Source organism: Salminus brasiliensis, chromosome 3 (genome assembly GCF_030463535.1).
Source record: "Salminus brasiliensis chromosome 3, fSalBra1.hap2, whole genome shotgun sequence".
NCBI classification, from domain to species: domain Eukaryota; kingdom Metazoa; phylum Chordata; class Actinopteri; order Characiformes; family Bryconidae; genus Salminus; species Salminus brasiliensis.
In genome coordinates, this window is record NC_132880.1 from 9419289 (window position 1) to 9434848 (window position 15560).

General features: G+C 39.9%; 1 protein-coding gene across 1 annotated transcript in view; it reads right to left on the reverse strand.

Moving 5' to 3' along the window:
* LOC140551764 (retinoic acid receptor beta-like) overlaps window positions 1-15560 on the reverse strand; it is a 208853-nt gene that overhangs the window by 102734 nt on the left and 90559 nt on the right. The gene's annotated exons all lie outside the window — the stretch shown is intronic.

Sequence of the window (15560 nt, forward strand, 5' to 3'; positions counted from 1 at the left end):
TGGCTTCAAAAATATGTTTAACAATTTCCAAAGCTCTGCTTGAGGAAGCCCAGTATTCAAGTTCATCTTTAGCTTCAATCATAAATGAGTAGAAATATGGTTGTAGTAGAAACATCTACACAGCTTTTCTTCTTCCTCTTCTCCTTCCTCCTCCTTTTTCCTTTGTCTCTTTCCTCTTTGTCTTCCTCATCCTCTCAGGCAGTTAAGGTGATGTGGCTCCTGCGTGAGGCCAATGACCAGAGTGCTCCGAGGAACCAATTGATCCACAGCCTGATGGATATGCATCCGTATCTGCACAGTCTCCATCCACAGAGAAAGAGGCGCCCTGCTCATGTTCATTTGCAGTGGGGAGAGCGTGCATTGATTTTTAATTCGAGAGCCAGCTGCATGTTCTAATGAGATAGTCTCCATTATTCATGCTCCGAGAGGGACGCAGAGATCGCAGGTGACTCTGACTGCGGTGAGAGCTCTAATACGACCATGTGTATTGTAGGTTACGGTGTGACAACATGCAGGAACAAGGACACAGGGCAGGCTCTGGTCCCCGGAAAACCTGATCTTTAAAAACCCACACTTAAATTGTTCTCTGAAGTCATAGAACGTATGTTTATAGCAAAGACAGAATCAACACGTTTAGCCACAGTGCTAGCATAGTCTTAACTTTGTTTTGAGCATTGTAACAAGAACAGCGAAAATTATTTTGGTCATTTTTCCTGTCAGTACAAGTGCTGCTACCCATGCAGTTAGCCTGGCTAGCTGAATGGCCTTATCTAGGGTGGCCATATTTTGGCTTTTAAAATCTAATCCTTTGGGACTATTTTTTGAAAAAGGCATAAAATGACATCTATTATGTTTCATATACTAAAGGACTCAATGCTGGCCATGGCTAGCAGCCGGCTCAACAGCGATGCTAACACTGCAGTAGCGATGGTAATGCATCGGTATCGTGGCTGAGCGAGGCCAACAGCTGGTCCACTAACACCAGGCTAGGCAAAGCGGGCTGGCAGCACACTAACACAGTGGTAGCTGCACTGCTAATGCCGCAGTAGGAATGTGGAGTCGACAAGCTATTGCTACGGACTTTGACACACACATTAATTCCACAGTACGTCCTCGCACCACTAATTTCGTGGTAAAACGTCCTCAGACCATCAGTACAAGAAAATGTCTCTTCTAGGCAAACAAGCCAGTTCATTAGTCAGCCAGTCAGTCACTCAATCAGTCAATCAGTAAGCAAAACTGCCTCTTCTAGGCTGTGGGGACACCCAGGCGTCTACAGCTGCCAGGGAGATTTCAAGTAGGCTTTTCAAGTTGTGGGACCAAAGCAATGTGTATGTATGAGGTTGTGAGGGACCTAAAAACCTTTAAACATGAAAGTACATTAGTGCATTAACATTTATTAATTTAGCAAGATCAATAAATGACCTAAATAGCTTATATGGCCAAATATTTATTCAGGTTTTATTTTCATGACCATAAAAAATACATAAATAAATTAGTCAGTCGACTTCAAAAAACTGTCTGATCGACAGGCTAGAACTGTGTGCGACACTGATCAGATTATTGATTTGCACATTTCAGAGTATTTGGCCCACTTGGTTGTATGACTGAATCGAGTATTTCATTGCTGTCCTAAAATTGTGTATTCTTGCTGTTTTTTTATTTATTATTATTATTTTTTTTACTTTTTTGACATCACTTCAACCTGGTTGTTTATATTGTTCTAGGAATTCATGTTGAATAGACCAACAGAAATGCTCCAATAATTTATTTTTACATTGACTTGCACTGAAAGTTAAGACTTTTTTTCCTTCTACTGTAAGGATGCACATGTGGAGATACTATCTTTTTGCATAACAGTGACAATTTACAATGTTTTTTTAGGCTTTATTCAATAATTATCCCCTGTTTTCTCTTAAGCAGTTTGACTTATTGTGGAAAGAAGGTGGGATTTAAAGAGAAGTTATAGGTAAAGCGTTTAACCTCTTAAGACTTGTACGGCTTGTTACACACTAAGGTGCATTAATCAGTATCTACAGTGACTTTTGTAGAAACTGGTGGGGCTATTCTCTGGCAATAGAAGTGTGTAACAACACTTTCGGCCCACCGGCAGACCATTGGCTGTTTAAGGGATTAAAATTGTTAAAAAAACGTACACCATAATTAAGGCAGTTGTAGAAGCAAACACTAATGTCAAATTAAAGCAAATTTCCTGGCCTTTTATGCACTTTAGAATTAGGGGCATTTTTAATAGATTCCCAAAAAAGACATGTGGATGTCTGGTGCTCTCTGCCTTGTCTGGAATGCTGCTGAGCTAAGGTTAGCTTTTTGCCTAGCACGGATAACCACTCCTTTCCCATGCTTTCACTTCCTGGCTCTCGTTTTAGATGTCACTTTCCTTGCTAGTACCACAAGGCAAACCGGGGTCAAGAGGTCTTGTCTGCATAGCAACCAGAGGTTGCATATTTTCCAATACCAAGTAGAGTTTAGTGGTGATGTACTGTACATGCTCAGTACTGCAGCAACATCTTAGACTGTGACGCTAACACTTGTGTATGTGAATTTTGGGTCAAGATAAAACAGGCTTTTGGAATTGGCTCATTTTTACAAGATTTTATTTCATGCGAAATTTGCATTTTAATAAGGAGTGGAACTCTCATTATTCAACTTTTCTTAGGTAAATATAGTCTTTCATTATAGAGCACCTTTAAGCCAGTGTGGACTATTTCCAATGGCCTTCTCATAAAATTTTAATGCAATGTAGAGGGCAGCTGGCATTTATGCTAGCACTTAGGTTAGCACCAAGCTAGCGCTGGTGTGCATTTCCTGTCCCACACTGATTTTAATACTACATTAATTTATTTGGTAGAGATTTGGAATGGATCTGCGATTTGCTTGTCACAGGAATTACAAACCTTATTCCTTATACCTTATTCCATACTCATTTGAGTACATAAAACGGTGGTTTTGAACCCAGGGACACATTCATGGCTGTTCCAATAGCTGCATCCAATGGCAATGCAAACCAATGCTAAGTGAAAGATAAGGTAAGGTGCACCTTTGGCAGCTCACAGCAGGAAGTGAGTGCATGTCTGTGTGTTTGCAGGGATGAAAGATGGATTTGGAGACAGAGAGCTCCCAAGAGAGGGGGAAAAAGAGGGCAGGAAGGCGAGAGGAATAGTAGGCGTGGAGAAAGAGAGAAAGACTGACAGACAGATGCTCAACTGCGCTTTGACTCCTGTAGTTGTGTGCACCACTCCACCTGCACAAAGCGAATGCAGAACAGTTTCCTGGCTGTGGCAGAATATAGGCTAAAACTTCAGCCATTAACCCACACTACATGATATACCACATGGTTCCTCAGGCTAATTACACAGTTCCAGGCTATATACACACATACACACAGTGATTCCACGTTTACACATACAGACTGAGTATCAGTCATTGCTGTGAAGGCCCGAGCACACAGAACGAACGAAGACATGAACAAACACAAATGTTGGGTTGATGTGTCACGGCTGTTTGTGTTTGTTCGTGCTTGTCTGGAAATGTTAGGTTGAATTTGACATGTTGAACTTGTGTTTGTTGTCCATGTTTGAAGATGTTCCAACTGACTTTTCCACATGCAACTGCGCACCCACTGAACCTCAGCTCACGCTTCCTTGGTTACCACTGATTTCACTGTGTAGCTCGCTTTTGCGGAGCTAAGACATCGATAAAAGAATCGGTTTGGACGGAGAGAACTTACTTATTGCTAAAAACCAATCAAGGTGCATTTCAAATGCTCCTCTGGGGAGATAATGCAGACCTATTATTGCCATTTTGCAATTGTATATAAGGCGAAGCTAAATTTTTTACAAAGGTTGGCGGTGCTGCTCCGGTGAAGAAAATAAAAACAAGTTTGTCTTCATTTCATAGTTTTTGCTTTGCGCTTCGGACTGTTTTTAATATTCTGGAGGAGCCTTTATATTTGCCCTAAGAGAAAAAAGGGTGTGCAGCAGCGTTGTGGTGGTGTTTGACCATGGACCATGGACAGTTATTTACCAGAACACTCTAAAACACTCTAATCATTAGAATGTTGGGGTTTGTCTTAGAAATATACCTGATAATACCTGAATAATTGGTAAATGTGCTCCGGCATAAAAAAGTCAGAAATCCACAGAAAATCATTCAAAAATCCACAGAAAAAAGTATCGAATAGGTGGGAACTGTAGGGAGGTTTTCTGGCTTTTAGCAATCTCAGTTCTCTAAACACACTTGATGTCATCATTGTGTTTTAAATGCAGTGGATTACAGTTGATTTGCTGAATGATGAGCATAGTGATGGTGTGGCATATCTTCTACCATGTTTTTTCTGGTCCAAGTCCAAGTTTATATTGTCCAAAAAAATAAAATAAAACGCAGACCCCCCTGATTATACAGAATGGACCTTTGATGGTTCCCAGACCCTACTTTTCCTAAAGAAGAATCTGGGGACCACCTAGGGTCCATAAGAGAACCATGGATTTGTAAGCTTTTGCAGTTCAATTCAATTCGTAGCTAACTGCTCATATTCAGCAGCTCAGTCATTGTCCTTTCTAGCTTCTGGGGGTAATATGTATGTGCCCCCACAAAAGGACACAAGTTGGCTGACTTATGGACACAGCAGGAATATTTGTTATAAGAATCCTTTGGAAAGAGACTACCATCTTTTGTCCAATCCAAATCTCCCAGAAAAATAAAATAATTTATACTTAATGTATAACCACATTTCAATAATACAAACATAACTGAATGTTTGTGTCTTCTTTAATGAATCTATCCTAACAGGCCTACCAGAGGTTTTCTATCACAGAAAATATTAATTTAACCAGGTAACAAACCATAATACACATTCAGCTGTTTCTTTAAGCTATTATGGTTCTACATAGAACCACTGCATGTACTAAATGGATGCAGGAATCTTATCAAATTATATTTACATATATTTACAAGCTATTGTTGTATTCTGATTCATGGAAATGTAATTAGTAGTAGTAGGGGTTAGGGAATGCCTATTATCTCAGGCTCCTTTAATAGTCAAAAGCCAGGATGTTATAAGGCTACTTTTACCAGTAATGTTTGGGCTTTGCATCAATCACAGTCTTCAAACGGTGTGCAACTGGATTTTTCACAGGATTGGATCAGATTTATTTGAAACCTGATCCAGCGTTTTCTGTTGATTTGGACCTGATTCCAATGGGCCTTTGACAGTCAAGTGTGTTTACTGTGTGAAATGTCACTGATGTGCCATGCTGGGGGTACTGTTGCACTGAGCAGTGCACTGAAAGTAGAGGAAACTAGCTTACTTTTGTAACATTTGTGAGTCTTAAAAGCGAAGAAACTGAAGGAGCAGAAGCAAAATGTCAGAATTCTATATTGGGACAAACTCAGTAAGGATGACAGGGTCTCTCATTTAATGAACTGTGATCTTTTATCAGCACGATCTAAATTAATGCTCTCATTGTTGCCTTTCACCTTCCTCTCGGAAACTATAAATCGAGCCTAAGGCCCTTCATGGATGCAGGATTTCTATTTCTGTTGGAAAACTGTGACAACACGATCCTAACAGCAAAGGAAAGCTGTTTACTACGACAACACAGTCCTAACAGCAAAGACACTTGTGCTTAGCATAGCAGTCTTCATTTGCACTACATTTTTCTCCTAATAAAGCAAAATATAACAAACCTATTACAAATGTCATCATCATTAAAACAAACAAAAGAACCCCCCTGATATTCCTAAAGAAAAGCAGAAAGTACAATGGTGGACGTTTAAGAAGTCCAGATTAACCCATTTCTGCTGCCCTGTCTGGGTGTCTGTTATTAGCGTGGCTAATTCAGAACCCTGCATGGATATAACGTTAGTGCTGGCTGCTTTAGAAGACAGAACAAACAGCCCAACAGACAATAATATCCTACCACTTCACCTTTCAAAAAAAAGTAAAGTTAAAAGCAGGTAATCTGAGTTCACTACAGAGCAGCCTTGACGCAGAATACCTCCAAAATGGTGCTTAACGCAAAATGAACTTCACTTAAATCATCTGTCAATGAACGATACTCATTATAAAAAGAATAAGGATAAAAGGATAAAGGAGACTTTATTTTCATTCGCATCACATGTGGTACATTGGGTGGAACGAAGTTGTGATCTCAAGGTCCCAGTTACACCTTACGCTTATTAGTAGTGCTGTCACAATTAATCACCAGTTAAAATGCTAGCTAGCACATCCTTTTTTTTTTGATAATATCTCAGTGTAGTTCTGAGAACTTTAGCCTCGAACACTACGAAACTCAGACTCAGAAGCTTTAACAGAGAAAAGGCTTCAACAACTTTTTAAGAGATAAATGGACAATCAGTCATTGGTATAGCTGGACAGCTAAGCCAGTTATAGAGGAGCAGCTGTGCGTATGTGTGTGCATTTGCACATCTGTGTCAGCAATGGGTGCAACTTAAAGTAGCTAAATGCATTAATTCGAAAGGATGTGTGTGAGAGAGAAAGATGAGGACGGGGTAGAAGAATGAGAGTTAGTAATGAGATTGAATCCATGTTTCAGCAGAGCTCAACAGTAGCGACGCTGTGTTTACATCCCTAAATAAAACCGCTAATATGTCACTAGGCTCTGTAAAGAAAGAGACCTACAGGAGAAAGTTGGGGCCAAACTTGATAAGATGATTAATCTGTGTTAATGTGTTAACTGCGTAAAAACAGTTAACATGTTAATGTTTGCAGATTAATCATGTGCATTAACACATTAGCGTTCAGCACTACGTCTTAGCCATCTGTAGGACAGTGAGAGCTGCAAAGCAGTTTTACAGTAATAAAGTATGCAAGGTGGAACATGCTGTAGAACCTGCACTATTAAGCAGCGGAAAACATGTCTTTGTAAAAGTAAAAGAACAAGAGTTACAGCAAGTGTTTTTGCATCTTACATAAAGACACTGCATGATCCGTGTATTAGAATAGTTATGAGGGCATTAATAATACAGTAACCCACCATATGCCATGTTTTGGTTCTTGGAGAGCAGGGTGTTATCAGTAAGTTACTAGAAAGCAATCCATTATTTAAAGCGCTGTTCAAAGTGCAATTAGGTCTCAATAGACACTTTTTTTTTTACTCAGGCATACGAACACAGGCTTTTTCTTGCACACACACAGCAAGCCATACCCAAGAATGTAGCTATGAGCAATGCTGAGAGACATACAGACAGAAAGAGAGAAAGAACGAGAGAATGGCAGCGGGACGGGGGCTGGGCGAGCGGAGTGCGTGGGACAGTGGATGAAAGCATTGATAAGATCCAGCGAGGTCATTCGGAGGTAACGCTCTGACAGGTACACACCAGCGCCCCCTCCTCCACCCCCGTTTGACAGCGGCGATGGAGAGATGAAAAATGACAAGTGGGGAGCGAGAGTCTGGAGAAAACCCAGTTTTGACAGGTCGATAGGCTGGGCCTGGCACCGGTCGGCAGATTACAGGTTCAATGGTGTAACTGTTAATGTATGATACTGTGTGGACAATGAAAATGGGCTGGTGCTAGCATATGTGCTAATAATGTTAGCATTATCTACCTAACTAGCCAAGATTTGCGCAGCAAGCTCTTTACAAACAATGCTGGCTTAGCTAGTCAAAATGAATGATCTACTGCATATTTCTGATTGCTTCTCTTAAAATGTAACAGATTTACTTTCATAATTAAACCCATAATTAAAAAGTCCTTTTAGTGCTTTGTTTAGAAAGACAACAAGGCACAGCACTGTCCTTGCCTCTGATTAAGACACAGCATGATTAAAACTATGATAAATAATCTTGGTCTTTTCAAATAGTCTATTGGAGTCATTTACACATGAAAACAATTCTGTTTCCAGTACAGACACTGATGAGAACAAAAACAAATCACAGTACAGACACTGACAAGAACAAAACAAGTCTGAGTACACATACTAACGAGAACAAAAACATGTCCCTGTACACAAACCAACGAGAACAAAAACAAGTCAGAGTACAGATACTAACAAGAACAAAAACAAGTCCGGGTACAGATACTAACAAGAACAAAAACAAGTCCGGGTACAGATACTAACAAGAACAAAAACAAGTCCGGGTACAGATACTAACAAGAACAAAACCAGTCAGAGTACAGACACTGACTGGAACACAAGTCTGAGTACACACGCAGATAAGAACACACCAGGTCCAAGAACAGATACTGACGAGAATACACCAAGTTTGAGTACAGATACTGACGAGAACAAAACTAGCAGAGTACAGATACTGATGAGAACAAAACTAGCAGAGTACAGATACTGACGAGAATACACCAAGTTTGAGTACAGATACTGACGAGAACAAAACTAGCAGAGTACAGATACTGATGAGAACAAAACTAGCAGAGTACAGATACTGACGAGAACAAAACTAGCAGAGTACAGATACTGATGAGAACAAAACTAGCAGAGTACAGATACTGACGAGAACAAAACTAGCAGAGTACAGATACTGACGAGAACAAAACTAGCAGAGTACAGATACTGACGAGAACGCAGCAAGTCTGAGTACAGATACTGACGAGAACAAAAAACAAGTCCGAGTACAGATACTGACGAGAACAAAACTAGCAGAGTACAGATACTGACGAGAACGCAGCAAGTCTGAGTACAGATACTGACGAGAACAAAAAACAAGTCCGAGTACAGATACTGACGAGAACAAAACTAGCAGAGTACAGATACTGAGGAGAACAAAAAACAAGTCAGAGTACAGATACTGACGAGAACGCAGCAAGTCTGAGTACACACACGGATGAGAACACACGTGGTCCAAGAACAGATACTGATGAGAACACACCAGGTCCAAGAACAGATACTGATGAGAACACACCAGGTCCAAGAACAGATACTGATGAGAACACACCAGGTCCAAGAACAGATACTGATGAGAACACAGCAAGTCAGAGTACAGATACTGATGAGAACGCAGCAAGTCAGAGTACAGATACTGACGAGAACAAAACTAGCAGAGTACAGATACTGACGAGAACGCAGCAAGTCAGAGTACAGATACTGAAGAGATCATATAGAAGTCTATGTATTGAATATGTAAATATGTACAAAAACGATGAATGAATTTAAAGTGTACTGCTGTTTTTGCAGTTGTACACACTACATCAAAAAACAAAAAAAAACAAAGATTTTCCAGGATATTAGAGTAGGAGGTGTCCCACCCCCTCACCCCCTCTATATTACGCTCTGGAGTAAGGTGGATTTCCGGAGTATTTAACTCTTGGCATGTGTGCTGGCCCGGACTACCTCCATTCTAAACTCGCTGACCAACACAACTGGTAATAAGCATTGCCAAGGGGCCGTGGGCAGAAGAGGAATATCAGCCTCAGCGCCTCACAGTCACTCGCCCGGCATCAAAAGCCAAATTAATAGTGTTAAATTAAGCCGTGCGTTAATCCCTCCCTTTACCCCGAGGTGTGACGAAAAGCGACAGAGTGAAAAGTGCACAGCACTAAATTTAAACTCTCTCCTGCTTTCTTCCTCTCCCACTCTCTCTCCTCCTCTCGTTTACTCGCTCCGCACCGCTTCATTTGAATCAGAGGAATAAAGGACAGAACGGCACACTTGCTGGTTTACATGCAGCGCAATAGAACAGCTCTTTTGGTGTGCATGTGTGCGTGTGTGGGGGTGAGAGAGTGAGTGAGAAAAAGAGAGTGAGAGGTGAAAGAGAGAAAGAGAGAGAGAGAGACAGACAGTGAGAGGTGAGAGAGAGAGAGACAGCAGGTAAAAAAAGTGTTTTGTCTGGAGAAGGCAGATTTTCCCCATATCATTGCTGGGTCACTGCAGTTCCCCAGAGTGTTGGTGGGAGTGTGAGCGAGTGCGGATGTGTGTAGTTATGTATGTGTGTGTGTTTGTGTGTGAGAGAGAGACAGTGTACTGCAGTCTCCTGCTGTTACTATGAATTATTTTGATCCTTCAGCGACTCATGCAAACAGATTTGCATTATCTGTAATGATCCTGCCCAAATATCCATCTTCTTTCTGTTGGGCTGCAGTCATTCTCTCAGACGTATGAATGCACAGTGCATGCTGTAGCTCTTATTACAATTACACTACAGTTTCAGTTGACTTGTGCACTTCAAAGACAGGGCAGTGTGTCTTTCCGGGTCAGGGGTGGGTAATGGGGCCGGAGACCAGCAGAGTTTGCTCATTTCTCTGCTTTAACAGACCAACCAAACCTGGTAATTAACAGGTAAGTTGAATCAGATGTACTTGACCACAATAGCAAAGAAAAAGGCTCATGCAAGCCAGTCAGTAAATACATAATTAGTAAAAAAGTAGGTATATAAAAAGTAATTAAATATCAGCAAGTAAATAAGTAGTTAAGTAGGGAAGTAAGTAAGTAAAGAAGTAAATAAATAAACGTCAGTACATAAATCAGTAATTAAGAAAGTAAGGAAAGACAAAAATAAGTAAGTAAATAAATAACTTCTAATTACAAAATAAGTCATTAAGTAAGTAAAGAAAATAGATAAATACGTAAGTAGATAAATGTCAGTAAGTAAATATGTATTTAAGTAGGAAAGGAAATAAGTAACTAAGTAAGTAAATAATGAAATAAGTAAGTACATGACTAAAAAGAAAGGAAGGAAATACTTAAGTACTTAAGGAAGAAATTAAGTAGGGAAGGAAGGAAGAATATAATTAAGTAAACAAATGTCAGTAAGTAAAAATATAGTTAAGTAACTAAGTAAGTAAGTAAATAAGTAATTAAGTAAATAAGTAAGTACGTAAATAAATGTCAGTAAGTAAAAATGTAATTAAGTAGGAAAGAGTAGAGTACAAAGCAAAGCAAAATAAGCAAGTACAATTTTGTCTCCACTGTACTGTGCTTTTCTAGCACTGTTTATTAGCTGTTTAACGTTTCTCAGTGCTGTGGTTAGACTGATGGTTTAGCATTTATTGAGTGAGGAAATTATAATCTTGGCAGCAGATTGGTGCTGCTTTAGTTAGCACTGATTTAGCACTGTTGCTGTCAGATGCTCCTGTGTTCCCCCCTTAATGGTCTCCTTCTCCAGCATCATGTGTGAGGTAAAGGGTTGCCTTCTCAGTGTTTGGGTGCACGCAATGTACATCTATATTACGTCAAAGGCATCTTATTGGATTCAGATTCAGAAGCTGGATTTGCAACTAAGGAACTCACTGTCATGTTCTTGAAACAAGTGAGATAACTTTTGTTTTGTGACATGGTGAACCATCATGCTGGAAGTAATTAGAAGATTACCATTAGAAGATGGTAAGTTGTGGCCATGAAGGGATTCACATGGTCAGCAACAATCCTCAAATAGGCTGTGGCCTTCAATCAATGTTCCTATTTCTGACCCTACCATCTGTGTTCCTCAGCGGAAATCAAGATTCATCAGACTGGTCTACATTTGTCCAGTCTTCAGCTGTTTAATGGGAATTGGTGAATCTGTACCCACTGCAGCCTTAGCTTTCTGTTCGTGGCTGACAGAAGTGGACCCCAATGTGGTCTTCTGTTGTTGTAGCTAGTCTGCCTCATGGTTCAACGCGTTGTGGATTCTGAGATGCTTTTCTGCTCACCACAATTGTACAGAGTAGTAGTCTGACCTTTCTGTCTGCTCAATCCAGTCTGGCCATTCACATATCCCCACATAACCATCCCTCCAGCATGGTCCACTAGTATCATATTCCATGAAATCAGTTGCCATCCTTCTATCTGCATCTGTAAAGCTAAATGCTTACTAGCTAGCCAGTTTACTCGATACCACGATATGATTCTGTGTCATTCCCGTTCTGACTGGCACTTGAAAACGTGCCGTATGAAAAGCCTGGGGTATGGAGTTATAATTAATGACAATCACAAAACAAAGGAGACCTGCCGCGAGTCAAATTAAAGCACTCAGTTTTATTTACACATCAGAAGCTGGCGCCTGCCCTCAGAGTGTTGAGATACTGGCTACTTTGCTTCTCTCGCGCTCGCTCTCGGAAGGGAATTGGGACTGTGCCAAGCTTTTGGATTAGTGCCTGAGCTGGAGAAGGGCAGTAGCTCCAGTTGGGCGAGAGAAAGTGTGTTTGAGCAGGGAAACATGGTCAGAATACTGCACAGGGAAAAAACCCCAGAACCAACCAATTACCAACCGAGAGCCGCTGGCAGCTACTTTATTCAATACCTGATGGCTTCATCAGAACGTAATGTCTGACTAGCTTTTTATCAGCCACCTCTCTCCACCTCTTTGACTCTCCTTTACTCATTTGCGTATATTCGAACGCTCTCTGCACACGTCTGGCTTCCAACACTCAGCGGTTGAAATAAGGTCAGGTCTGTTTGGGTAAATACAAAATAACCTACATTTGTAGCATCTCAGCAGCACCGGTGTTCATAGGCTCAATACCACAGTAGAGCTTCTAGTGTGCAGGTTGAGCCAATTAAGCCCTAAGCCTGAATTCAGATACGAGCCGAAGCGGTAAAACGGCCCTCTCAGGAATTAAGTGGCTGTATCTCAATTATTCAGTATCAATAATTCATCATCTGTCTCTCACTGCGGCAATATCTCATCCTAGTGCTTATTAAGAGCAGAGACAGAGCGAGAGAGTGTGTGTGTGAGAGAAAGAAAGAGAGAGAGAGAGAAAGAGAGAGAGAGAGAGAGACAAAGAGACAGAGAGAGACAGCGAGAGACAGAGAGAGACAGCGAGAGACAGAGAGAGGTAAAATGAAATTATCCTCACTTCAACCTGAAGTCACCTTTAGAAGGTGCAGTTACCAACACCAAAGGCAAAGTTAGGAGTAATTTTTGGTGTTCGGTGAAGATAAATTCTGTCAGAAGTACAGATTCAAACTTTGACTGTGTGGTGCCGTCCAAGTGTGAGCCCCATAATCAGGATGCCACAGCCACCCGTGGCTGGAAGTCAGAGAGAGAGCAAAACTGGTTAAGGTTAGATTTAGGTGTAGATTAAGGTGTGTCTTAAGGTTAGATACAGATTAGGTGTAGGTGTGGATTAAGGTGTAGATTATGTTCAGGTTCAGATTAGGTTTAGGTGTAGATTAAGGTGTAGGTTAAGGTTAGGTTCATATTATGTGTAGGTGTAGATTAAGGTGTAGATTACGTTTAGGTTCAGATTAGGTTTAGGTGTAGACTAAGATTATATTCAGATTAGGTTTAGGTGTAGATTAAGGTTATATTCAGATTTGGTGTAGGTGTAGATTAAAGTGTAGGTTAAGGTTAGGTTTAGGTGTAGTTTAAGGTTAGGTTCAGATTATGTGTGGGTGTAGATTAATGTGTAGATTACGGTTAGGTTCAGATTAGGTTTAGGTGTAGATTAAGGTTATGTTCAGATTAGGTTTAGGTGTAGATTAAGGTTATGTTCAGATTAGGTGTAGGTGTAGATTAAGGTGTAGGTTAAGGTTAGGTTCATATTATGTGTCGGTGCAGATTAAGGTGTAGATTACGTTTAGGTTCAGATTAGGTTTATGTGCAGAATAAGGTTATGTTCAGATTAGGTGTAGGTGTAGATTAGGTATAGATTAAGATGTAGATTAAGGTTCTGTTTAGATTAGATGTAGGTGTAGATTAAGATGCAGATTAAGGTTCTGTTTAGATTAGTTGTAGGTGTAGATTAGAATGCAGATTAAGGTTCTGTTTAGATTAGATGTAGGTGTAGATTAAGATGTAGATTAAGGTTCTGTTTAGATTAGATGTAGGTGTAGATTAAGATGTAGATTAAGGTTCTGTTTAGATTAGTTGTAGGTGTAGATTAGGATGTAGATTAAGGTTCTGTTTAGATTAGATGTAGGTGTAGATTAAGATGCAGATTAAGGTTCTGTTTAGATTAGATGTAGGTGTAGATTAAGATGTAGATTAAGGTTCTGTTTATATTAGATGTAGGTGTAGATTAAGATGTAGATTAAGGTTCTGTTTAGATTAGATGTAGGTGTAGATTAAGATGTAGATTAAGGTTCTGTTTATATTAGATGTAGGTGTAGATTAAGATGTAGATTAAGGTTCTGTTTAGATTAGATGTAGGTGTAGATTAAGATGCAGATTAAGGTTCTGTTTAGATTAGATGTAGGTGTAGATTAAGATGTAGATTAAGGTTCTGTTTAGATGAGATGTAGGTGTAGATTAAGATGTAGATTAAGGTTCTGTTTAGATTAGATGTAGGTGTAGATTAAGATGTAGATTAAGGTTCTGTTTAGATTAGTTGTAGGTGTAGATTAGGATGCAGATTAAGGTTCTGTTTAGATTAGATGTAGGTGTAGATTAAGATGCAGATTAAGGTTCTGTTTAGAGTAGATGTAGGTGTAGATTAAGATGTAGATTAAGGTTCTGTTTAGATTAGTTGTAGGTGTAGATTAGGATGTAGATTAAGGTTCTGTTTAGATTAGATGTAGGTGTAGATTAAGATGCAGATTAAGGTTCTGTTTAGATTAGATGTAGGTGTAGATTAAGATGTAGATTAAGGTTTTGTTTATATTAGATGTAGGTGTAGATTAAGATGTAGATTAAGGTTCTGTTTAGATTAGATGTAGGTGTAGATTAAGATGCAGATTAAGGTTCTGTTTAGATTAGTTGTAGGTGTAGATTAAGATGCAAATTAAGGTTCTGTTTAGATTAGATGTAGGTGTAGATTAAGATGCAGATTAAGGTTTTGTTTAGATTAGATGTAGGTGTAGATTAAGATGCAGATTAAGGTTCTGTTTAGATTAGATGTAAGTGATAGTTTAGAGTAGATGTAGATGTAGGTGTAGATTAAGGTATAGATTTTACCTCTCTCACATCTTTCATAGCAATCAAAGGATTATTTCCTCCATATTATTTTCAGCACCAGTACTGTGCAGTCTGGCATGCCTGGAGGCTTGCAGACTGCTGCCTGCTTCAGACCATGAGGCCGTTCACACAGTCTGGGCCCAAACAGCCTGCTGTTCAGGCTGGAATCCAAGAAGAGGCAGCCACCATACAGCACAAGCAGGAACCCTGCGGCTGGCCAGCTCACAGGCTAACGCACACCCTCCCTCACACTGATAATGAGCAATGAGACAAATACAATGATGCTACTATTTCTATTGCATACACTAGATGTCCTTATGTTTGTGGACTCCCCTTCTAATGAATGCATTCGGCTACTTTAAGTTGCAGATGTGCGCACACACACAGCTTGCCTAATCCCTGTAGAGAAGTACTGCCAGTAGAACAGGACTCTCTGGAGCAGATAAACATGAACCTATTGGCACCATGCCTTATGCCAGGCCAGATGGGTATTTTATCAAAAGACCTATGCTTTAAAGCTTCAAATTTCTCACAGTCCTAAATAGTAAAATTAAAGTCTGTGTATTACTTTCATCCTCCAGTGGCAATAAAGCGTCAGCAAATATATGTATTTTCTTTAGGTCTGTTAAAAAAACATCTCAGGTGGCTCCCCATGAAGCTGCCTGAACACTGCATCAAGGCATATGTGAGATGTGTCTGACATTAGTTTTTGTCCACTCTATTATTTTAATGAAAAACCCTTTACACTACAAA